The sequence below is a fragment of the Equus caballus genome, chromosome 24, assembly GCF_041296265.1.
Source record: "Equus caballus isolate H_3958 breed thoroughbred chromosome 24, TB-T2T, whole genome shotgun sequence".
NCBI lineage: Eukaryota > Metazoa > Chordata > Mammalia > Perissodactyla > Equidae > Equus > Equus caballus.
The window spans coordinates 16,860,004-16,870,948 of NC_091707.1; the positions used below are offsets into that span (position 1 = coordinate 16,860,004).

The 10,945-nt window shown below is 47.0% G+C and overlaps 1 long non-coding RNA gene across 1 annotated transcript; it reads right to left on the bottom strand.

The window, feature by feature from the left end:
- Positions 1–5,107: 5,107 nt before the first annotated feature.
- LOC138920562 (uncharacterized) lies at positions 5,108–8,145 on the bottom strand. The gene is made up of 4 exons (XR_011431962.1): positions 8,036–8,145; positions 6,712–7,830; positions 6,085–6,204; positions 5,108–5,690 (listed from the first exon to the last, which is right to left on the bottom strand). It is a non-coding gene; the product is annotated as an uncharacterized lncRNA (long non-coding RNA).
- Positions 8,146–10,945: the final 2,800 nt, after the last annotated feature.

The window sequence follows — 10,945 nt, forward strand, 5'->3', positions numbered from 1 at the left end:
GGATGCCGGGCTCCGTGCAGGCCCCGGGTGTGCCGCGCCGGGACACGCCATCCTCCTCTTCTCGGCAGCCTCCCAGCGAGCCGAGGCGCCAGGACACGGCCAGCCGCGCGGCCCTGCAGGAAACACGGTGGTGACGCGGAGCCTTGGCCGACAGCCCCCGGCCTGCAGGCTAGGGAACAGCGATGACTGGCATGTTGCTTCCTGGAAGGAGTCCTTAAATCATCTCACTACTCACAGCATTTCTTTTATGCCTCAGGATCCTATGGCAGGCTTTGGGCCCAGGAGCTATTTTAAACTTTTAATAGTGGATCCCGTCGTGAGTAAGGACTGCCAAAGTAACAACTGGTATTGTGGGGCTGTTTATAAAAGTGCTTTGTCTTCTCCAAAGGGAGGAGTGTTTAACACTGCAAAAAGAGGAGGTAATGGCACTGAGTACTGTGCCCTGTGCTTCTGCAGACCCTAGTTTCGGTTCTATCTACATGCATTCCGGATAATACACAGCTTCTGACATTTAGCTCCTCATTCCCGGTGACCTCTCAGTCCCAGTGCATGATGATGGCTCTGCAGCTCAGGAGTCAGGTACCCTTAAAGCTTCTGTCTATGTGAAAGGCACCCTCTAGAGTCACGCAGCGCACAAGTTGCCCGACGGCATCTGACTGTCTTTAATTCAGGCAGTTTCAAATTCCAAAGGAGAAACTTCTCTTGCCTTCCCTACTGTGGGTCAGGATTGATTAGAAATACTGCATAAATGAGAATGCATTTGAGTCTCTTTCCAATAACACGCAACTTCTTACTGTCTTTTCTCTCATTATCTATGAGCCATATATGAGGAGCCAAGTCACTTGGATTTGCATCCATGTTCTGTCTCTGGGACTTTGGGCAAATTACTTCACCTTTTTCAGCTTCATCTGTAAAATGGGATAATATGGCTAACACTTAACGAGCTTCACTGTATGTCAGACAAGGTTCCATGTGCTTTGTCTGAGTTATCTAATTTAATGCAAAATGCCACAGCAAGGTGGTGTTGTTATCACTTTTTCTACAGTAGAGGTAAGCAAGGTTTAAACCTTGGGATTGAGGTCTACCCAAGGTCACCCAGCAACTAAGTGCAGGGGTCAGGACTTGAACCCAGCTCTGTCTGGCTCAGGTGCCCCTGCATTTCACATGGATTGATGTATTACAGTCCCCATACAAAATGGATTTCTCACTTAAGTTAGCACATTGTCATTCTGGCTCATCATCGTTTTAAAGCAGACATTGTTGATGCTCACCTTTGCCTTGAGGGGTCTGCTTCTGTGAACACGTAGCAACACTTCCTCCTGGTACTATTTTGACTTCATACACTCTGCAGGATTCAAGAGCTGTAATAAAAATTTTACTTTATTTTTACATTACACTTTGTGTTAATGCTAATACATATTTAGTTCTCCGTCCTTCAAATGAGATTTGATTCTCTACTGCTTGGCATTGTCAACAACAAATTTCATGAACTTAAAATGCTATCCCTCTGTCTGAGTAATTAATATATTCTAGCAACATCAATTACTGAAACTTTTGGCTACACACTTTGATTGTGTTCATCCAGTTGGACAGATCACCAGTTGTAGCAACTTGGGGTTTTCTAAATGAGCCCAGTTGTCTGGGCTGCTTTCCCACGAAGAACAGGTGTTACAAAGTGATGGAGTCCCTGACACTGTCCCTGGAATAAAAGAGAAGACAAGCGAGCCGGGTTCCCACACGCCCACGGAGCCTCGTGCTGAGGGCTCCAAGTTCAAGGCCCTCCCCAGGCCCTGTCCAGCACGCTGTGCTGACTGAATCATGTTAGGGTTTGTTTCTCATCTTCATGTTTTCTTCACTTAATTTTTTGAGTAACTTTTCCTGATTATAAAAGTAGTACATATTTGTTATGCAAACTTTTGAAAAATAACAGCACAAAGAGAAACATAAAGAGACTCAATGCAGTGTCTAAAGATGACTGCTATTAACATTTCCGTGCATTTTCCAGTATATATATGTAGTTTCCTAACTGTCATACTTTCCTGTTGCTCCGCAAACTTAGCTTGTTACAACCTCACGGTTATGATCCTGTAGTTCTAGAAGCCAGGCAGTGTGAGTCTCACAGGGCTGAACTCGAGGTGTCGGCAGGGGGTTCATTCTGGAGACTCCAGGGGAGAACCCATTTCCTTGCTCATTCAGGTCATCAGCAGGATTCGGTGCTTTGCGGTCGTAGGACTGAGGTTCTCATTTCTCGCTGGCTATACGCCGAGGTTCCATGCCCGGCTCCTCACGTGTCTCAGTGCGTGGCACCCTTCCCCACCTTCAAACTAGCAGCCATCGAGGCCTTCTCACATTGCACCTCTCTGACTGCAGCTGGGAATGTTTCTCCATTTTAAGAACTCCTGTCATTATTTGGGGTACACCCAGTTAATGCAGGCTCTGCGCCCCATCTCAAGGTCCACAACCTTAATCATATCTGCAAAGTCCCTTCTGCCATGTAAGGTAATTAGGACACATACATCTTTGGGGGCCACTATTCCAGCTACCAAAATACCTTGGGAACATCTATTTACTGAAGTGGTTCCTGACCTTCAGTGTGCATGAGATTCACCTGCGGAACCAGAGGTCTGCAGTGGGGCTCAGGAATCTTCATTTTGGCACGCTCTTCCTGTGATTCTGGAACGTGTGGGCCGTGAATCCCACTTAAGAGAGCTTGGCCATGGCATCAACTATCTGTCTACCATGTATCTTTTAATGAATGTGTGGCATACATGTATCATTTTTTCTTTAATAAGTAAGTCTTTCATCCTTTTGGTTATTATATAGTTGTACCATCCGTGTTATTTCCTTATCACACCTTCCTTTAAATGAAAAAAACTTTTCATATTTATGAACAATTCTGTGCCTGGGTGTGTACTGTTTTTGCGGTTGAGGTGTTTGTGTTTGTTCACATACTGGAGTGTTGAGGAGGCCTGGGCCTCTATCCCTCCAAACCTTAAGAAGATGCTGACAGCATCATTGAGCACGTGCCTGTCACGGTGACTGGCCACTTCCTGCTCCTGCAGCATCTGACCACTGCATTTCCATAGCCAGAAGCTGCACCAACCCCTGGGGATGGCAGTGGATGCATTTTGCCAACTTCATAACTCACCCAAACCTCCTGGGTTCAGCGTTTCCACCTAGAACTAGAAACTTCAGATGTTCAAGTCAATCTACTCTTAAAATAAAAATGTCATGTTTCTAAGAAAAAGAGCTCAGAAAAGCCCTCTCAAACGGTTTCCAAAGGCATCAAAGGGTTGGTGGCACACAGCATTAATGACTTAAGTAGAAAGGAATAGTGGCACAAACATCTTCCTTAGATTACTTAGGTTTGAAACTGGAAAAGTACTGGGCAAAAAAGGGTTTACGTTTTCTTATACTTGGGGCTTGGAAAATAATTGTGAGCTACCCAAGGAATATAATCTGACATTCAAACCCGTTCAGAAACCTCAAAGTCTGATAGGCTCCATTGCTCACCTTTCTCCATAAATCATTTACACAGCTTTAAAAAGATCTTGGCATTTCTATCACAAAGATTTATTGTTTGTTTAATTGTTTTTATCCTAGAAAGAGATTGGTTATGTTGAAATTTTGGAAATTTAAAGTACATGAGGTTTTTTTTCTTCCTGAGTCAAAATCTTTGCAATGAAATACCTCGTGTGCTTTCTTCATTCTGCTACAGATTGAAATTTTATTTTCTGAGACAGGAATTGATAGCATTAAATGAAACATAGCCGAGACAATTTACATTTTATAAAGCAATGGATCTGTTTACCGGTGCAGTGGCCAGCGGCTGTGAAATTGGTGACTGGCTTACGAAGGGAGGCCAAACGGCGCTCGAGAGTGACTAGAAACAAGCCCAGAGGGAAGAACTCCAGAAGACGAGCCAGACAGTTCCACCTTCTGAGCACTTGTTGAAAAGAAAGTCCTGGAAACTAATACTTTAGTGTCTAAAGGAAGCTGCTGGGTTTTTTTTTCCTTTCCTTTGTCTGTTGTAAATAAATTATTCCAAAGCCACATTTGTCCAAAGAGAAGGAGATTTTAAGTGTCTATATTTGCATGTGTGGGTTGTGGGGAACTAAACAAGAGGAATCCCGATGTAGAAGAACTTTCTCTGGCAGACAAGCTCCTGACATCTTTTGAGCACTTTTGATTTTATTTTAACTGAGGTATAATTGACATATAACATTGTGTATGTTTAATGTGTGCGACGTGTTGATTTGTTACATTTATATATTGCAATATGATTATCATCAGAGTGTTAGCTAACACCTCCATCACATAATGATCATTTCTTTTTTGTGGTGAGAACATTTAAAATCTAGTCTCTTAGCAACTTTGAAGTATATAATACGGTGTTGTTGACTATAATCACTATGCTGTGCATTAGATCTCCAGAAGTTACTCATCTTCTAGTTGCAAGTTTGTACCCTTTGGCCAACACCTTCCCAATCCCTTCCCCCCCGCCCTCCAACCGCTGGCAACTACCATTCTACTCTCTGTTGCTATGAGTTTGGCTTTTTTAGATTTCACATATAAGTGAGATCATACAGTATTTGTCTTTCTCTGTCTGACTTGCCCTCAAGATCCATCCATGTTGTCACAAATGGCAGGATTTCCTCCTTTCTCCTGGCTGAATAACATTCCATTGTATATATGTACCACATCTTTATCCATTCACCCTTTGATGGACACTTACGTTGTTTCTACATGAGCACTTTGAAAATGTATTTAAAACAAGTTCTGGAATTTAATAATAAACACTTTAACCTTACTTCTGCCCTTCAGAGACACTACATGGGAGGGTAGTTCCTAAAACTTGGAGGCAGAGGGTGAGAGAAGAAGAAATTCTAGAAAGGTCCAAGTAAAATAGAAATGACTTATTTAAAATGAAAATGTAAAACATAGTTACATTTAAAACAACTCCAAGTTGTCAGAGAATATATGGAGCCTCAGGAACTCTTACTGCTGGTGGAACAGTTGGTCAGTTTCTTAGAAAGTTGAAAATTCACTTGTCCTATGACCGAGCAATACCATTCCCAGGTATTTACCTAAGAGAAATGACAATGTGTCAATATTCATAGCAACTTTATTCGTAATAGTAAAAAATGGGAAACAACCCAAAATGTTCATCAATAGGTGAATGGGTTTTTAAAAAGGTTTTATATTCCTTCAATGGAATACTGCTGAGCAATAGAAAGGAATGAGTAACTGATACATGCAACAAAATGGATGAATATCAAAAATTTTGTTGATCTAAAGAGGCCAGAACAAAGACTACATGTGGTATGTTTCCATTTAAATAAAACTCCAGAAAAAGCAAATCTAATCCTGAGCAGGTGTGACTATGGTTGTCTGGGGCTGGAGGTGGAGGTACGGTTGACTTCGAAGGGGCACAAAGGAGTCTGGAAAGTTTCTACATCTTGATTCAGGTGGTAGATATACGAGTATAGACAATTATCGAAATTCAGTAGGGCCCGGTCCCGTGGCCGAGTGGTTAAGTTCTTGCGCTCCACTTCAGTGGCCCAGGGTTTCGTCGTTTTGGATCCTGGGCGTGGACATGGCACCTCGCATCAGGCCTTGCTCAGGTGGTGTCCCACATGCCACAACTAGAGGGACCCACAATTAGAATATGTGACTATGTACTCGGGCGACTTGGACAGAAAAAGCAAAAAAAAAAAAAAAAAAAAAAAGGAGATTAGCAACAGTTGTTAGCTCAGGTGCCAATCTTTAAAAAAAAAAAACCCCAGTAAACTGATAAAGTGTGTCTATTTTATTATATGTAAATTGTGCCTCAATAAAATTGATTTTAAACATATAGTTACGGGAATTAACAAAGTGATGACAGTGTGGTTCAGAACCACTTTACTGTGTTGCAAATAATTATGGCAAGAAGTAAAAACACTTCAGGGTGGTTTTAAGATGTGCTAATACAAGGCTAATTGCTCTGTCATCTGTGAGTGAGCTGTTAGACACTTCAAATCCCGGGAAGGGAACCCCCTCCATGTTTCAGGTGAATCATGCACGTGCGCGCGCACACACACTCACACACACTGAGATGGTCAAGGGAGAAGATGAAAGTGAGAAACGCCTTGGCCTCATTTCTATGTTTTATTTCAACAGCCTTGTTGAGCCGACATCTATTGGTTCTGCCAGGTACAGGGTGTTCTAGGAAGAAAACACAGTTCTTGACTGCCAAGGGCAAACAGTCCAGCAAAAGATGCGGGGTTTTAACCAGGACTCAGCACAGTGGGATTAGTTAATAATAATGACAACAATAACAACTGCTGTTTATTGAGTGTGTTCACCCTGTGGCAGGCACTGAGCGCCGTGATCAATGTGTTATCTCATTTAATCTTCACAACGGCTTTACGACATGGCTGCTGTTAGCTCCCTATTTTATAGAAGACACACAGAGGCTCAGAGACGTTAAGTAACCTACCCAAGATTACACAGTTAATGAGTAGTAAATGGCAGAGTTGAAGTCTGCTCATCACCATTACATTGTTGTCCCAGCTGTAGAATATGTGTAACACTAATGAAGGGCGTTTATTTGACATGAAGTTTCAAAAAGCATTACAGTCTGCCCAACCTGATCAGTTCCCCCATCAAATTCCAAGCTGGCCAGAGAAGCACAGGTTTCTTCCCAAATAGACACTGAGACACTATTGTTACCTCTGTCTGGGTTCTCTCAGAGATTGTCTTTCTGGACGACAGGCTGGCCTGTCTGTAATTCCTCACGCTGACTTCTTCCACCAGGGCGCCTGCAGAGCTGAGCAATGTTCTTGGGTTTGTCTCTCTCATCTTGTCACTGATTAGCCCTAACTCTTCCTGGCAAGGCTCCTGCCAGGCTATTTCAGGAAACAAAAATTCATTATACACATCCTTATTGATTTTCCCTCTCCTTTGCTTATTGCTGAAATGCTTTTCCCTCTCCTCTTGAAGAAACAGCACTGCAATTACTGGAAGCTCTGTGGTCCCCGGTAGCCTGCCCCCAGGACCAGAGGGCCCTGCTCTTGCTCCTGAGAGGTGGGGGGAGGGGGTGTCTCTGCTCTGTGACTGTGGTGGGGGGGGGGGGGGCGGGGAGCTGCTTGATGGCTTCATTCCAAAGTGGCTCCTTAGATAAACATCAGAATGTTTCCAGGGGTGGCCTGAATTCACTCGTTTCCACAAGTTCCTTCTTCAGTAGTTTTGGGTGTAAATGCAGCAATGAATATCCCAGGAAAACCACTCAGCTTTGCTTGCTAGCTCAGGAATGCGTGACTTACCATTGGGGTCAGGCAAGAAACTAATTTTTATCACATAAAAATGTTAATTGGAAATACTCTTATTGAGCACCTACTACGTGCTATGTCCTGGGGACACATGTGAGCAAGACACCTATGGTCTGTGCTCTCATAGCTGTTATAGTCTGGTGAGAGACATCAACAACAGCAAAAACAATAATAATAATGAAGTCAAAACACAAAATAATTACAAGCTGAGATAAGTACAGTGCCAGAAAGGCAGGTGGCTGAGACAGAAAAAACAGCTAAGTCTTGTTTTAGACTCTGTGTCATGCAATCTACATTCTCCCTGATCTTGGACACACATGAAGTAGGTTGCTCCCGGTGACACAGTGGGAGCTGAGCAAGGCCAGGTCTGTCTGACTCCAAGGCCAGTGCTCTTTCCCCAGGTCTGTGTTCTAAGGCGCAGAGACACCCGCCCCTTCCCGACCCCCCGGCCCCGGGAGATGGTTGAGTTTCCAGGCGACTGTCAGCTCTTGGTTCCATGTCCCGTCTGCGAGCTCCCTGCCTGCCGGAAGAAAAGAGAAACCCAAGTCCTCCAAACAAATAAATGGTGAACTGGCCCCGGGGAGGCGCAGATGTCAGCGCCCGGCCAGGCTCGGCCGGTGAGATCCGCACGGGCGCCCGGCGGCTGGAGACAGCGCCCTGCCCGGGGCCGCCCTCCTGGATCCGGAGCGCTGCGCGCTCGGGGCGTCTGCCCCGCCTCTGCTCACCCTACGAGGCCCTCGTGTCTCCTTCCAGCGCTGCCATTTCCGCCCAGGCGCCAGCGTCAGCGCCGCCGGCCTGGAAGAGCTCGGCGAGCGGGCGGGCGCGCGGGGGAGGGCTGCGGGCGGGCCCCTGGGAGAGTCGGGGGAGGGCTGCGGGCGCGCGGGGGAGGGCTGCGGGCGCGCGGGGGAGGGCTGCGGGCGGGCCCCTGGGAGAGCCGGGGGAGGGCTGCGGGCGCGCGGGGGACGGCTGCGGCCGGGCCCCTGGGAGAACGGGGGCGGGGGGAAGGCTGAGAACGGGCCCCTGGGAGAGCCGGAGGGCGCGCGGGGGAGGGCGCCAGGCTCGGCGTGTCCGGGAGAGGAGGAGGCCCGGGCAGCGCGCGCTCGGAGGCCAGAACGCCCGGGGCTGGAGGGCGCGTCCCGCTGGCCCCGCCGGCCGCTGGCGCCTCCCGTGTAGACGGCCTTTCGCCACGGGCATTCCGCGGGTTAAGGTCCTGGGTGCAAGGCAGACGCCAACCCTCACTCCCCACGGCCACAACAAGCCCGCTTCAAGCCCAGGGGAAATCTGGACTCCGTTCCAAGCGGGCTTGGTCACCGCAGTGCTTTCAGTACTTTCACGTTCAACCCCAGTGAATCCAGGATAACTACCGCCACCCCTTTCCCCTCAGGGGCCCCAAGAGCCCTGGTCTCACAGGATGGCAGGGGTGGGGGAGAGGTGGAGGGGTGAGAGCGTGCTCTGGCCTTTGGCTGGCATTTACCGGGTGCAGATCCTCTTGTCCCGTTTTGTTGACGGGCTTCTGTCCCATAAGTGACTCCTGAGATGCTCACACCTCTCATTTGCTGTTGGCCAAGAGACTCTCACAGGTCCCTTGACTGTTATAGCTGTTATTATATACGCATATATTATATACAGATACATGACATACATACATACAGATCACTTGACTCTTACAATAGTAACTATTAGTATCTAATTTTGGAGTTGTGGAAGAGCAGTGTGGACTTGTAAATCCATTGCCTGTCCAGTCTGTTTTGGGGACTCTCTTCCCCCATCCTTTGCCTGGCCAACTCTTGCTCATTCCTTAGGCTCCGGCTAAAATGTTATATCTCCCTCAATCTGGGTTGGTGGCTGCCTTCTGTGAACTGCGTACTTTCCTTTCATGATGTTTGTCAGAGTCTGTAAACATCTGGCACACATTGTCATTCTCTGTGTAAGGTCGGTCTCTCCTCACACGTCCACCCGCCTCCATCGTAAACCTCATAAAGGCAGGGATTTTTGATTTGTATTGTTTTTTGCTCCTGAATTCTCAGCACCTTGACAAATGCTTGGTATGTAGAAGGCACACACACACACACACACACACACACACGCAAAAGAAAAGAAAAAGGATAAAACTGGCCCAAGATCCTGTGGCTAATTAGTAGAATGGCAGCGCTTTGACCTGAGCCTCTGGTGGCTGCTAACAGGGCTCTTTCCAATACACCATGCCAAGTGGGGTTGCCTTTGACAAGGTGTTAAAAATCTGGCTAATGCCTTTCAGATTCTAAAGCCCTGTTTTTCTTTCTTTCTTTCTTTTTTTTTTTGAGGAAGATTAGCCCTGAGCTAACTACTACCAGTCCTCCTCTTTTTGCTGAGGAAGCCTGGCCCTGAGCTAACATCCGTGCCCATCTTCCTCTACTTTATATGTGGGATGTCTACCACAGCATGGCATGCCAAGCGGTGCCATGTCCGCACCCGGGATCTGAACTGGCGAACCCCAGGCCGTTGAGAAGCGGAACGTGTGCACTGAACTGCTGAGCCACCGGGCCAGCCCTAAAGCCCTGTTTTTAATTAAGCAATGACAGAGTGTACGATTGAGGTACGAAAGGGGGTGCCCAGTGAAAAGTGGCCTGGACTGCTTGGATTTCACTCCTGGGTCACAGTGCTCCCAAGAAATCCTTGATGTAGGACCCGCTGTGCTCATGTCTGAGAGCCAAAAGCATCAGGAGGGAGAGGCAGAGCCTCTCTCTGCTGACCTTGTCGGGAGACCTGTCCTGTCTGCGCCTCTGGACAAGGGCTCTCAGAGTCTCTCTGGAAGGGCTAAAGTCAGAGGCGACTGGGCAGGGCCGATTCCAGACGAGAGATTGGCCTGAGTCTCTGATTGTGGGGTTGCTACCTTGAGCCCTGCTTGACCCAATGGAATGTTGAGACCATGGTGGAGGGGGGACGTGCCACTGGTAAAAATGTGACCTCCGTCCCCTCATCTGCTTATCGTCCTGGTCGTTGGGATGGGCCTCTCCCTGGGGTTTGGTGGAGATGTGCATGGACATCTAGATGGGCTGGGAAGGGCAGAAAGTAACTTGTTTTCCTCACTAAATGAGGCTTATTCCCTCTTCCAGGCTTGATCTGTGAGGGGATTTGTCACCGGCTTCCTAAGAAGGCGACTGGGGCAGAGTTGGTTTGCTTGAAGCTAACTTGGGTCATGTAGCTTAAATCTGATCCACTCTAATGCAGGCTGTGGAGCCTGAGCATCCTGGCGCTGAATTCAGGCCTGGGGCAAAGCAATTAAGCAGCAAGATCAAGAACTTTAGCTACTAGGGCATTTGAACTTCATCAGGCCATGCTACTGACCTGCAACCCCGCATTTACTTCCTTTGTCCCGCTGTCACTGCTGCACAGCAAAATGCCCACAGTAGTGCTGAGAACAGGAAAGGCTGATGTTTAATTGTTATCACACTCCCCCAACAGCTGTAGGTCTCTCTCAAGCTTTAACTGCTGACACTCCAGTTAACTCCTAATTATTAGCTGTTACAACTAACTCCTTATTATTTAACGTATTGGTAACGATTAGGTTCTGTCGTATTAGAGACCTGCATATAGTAGCTTAAGTACACAGTGGCTTAAATTCTTTCACTTAAAAGAAGTTTGGAAGAAAGCAG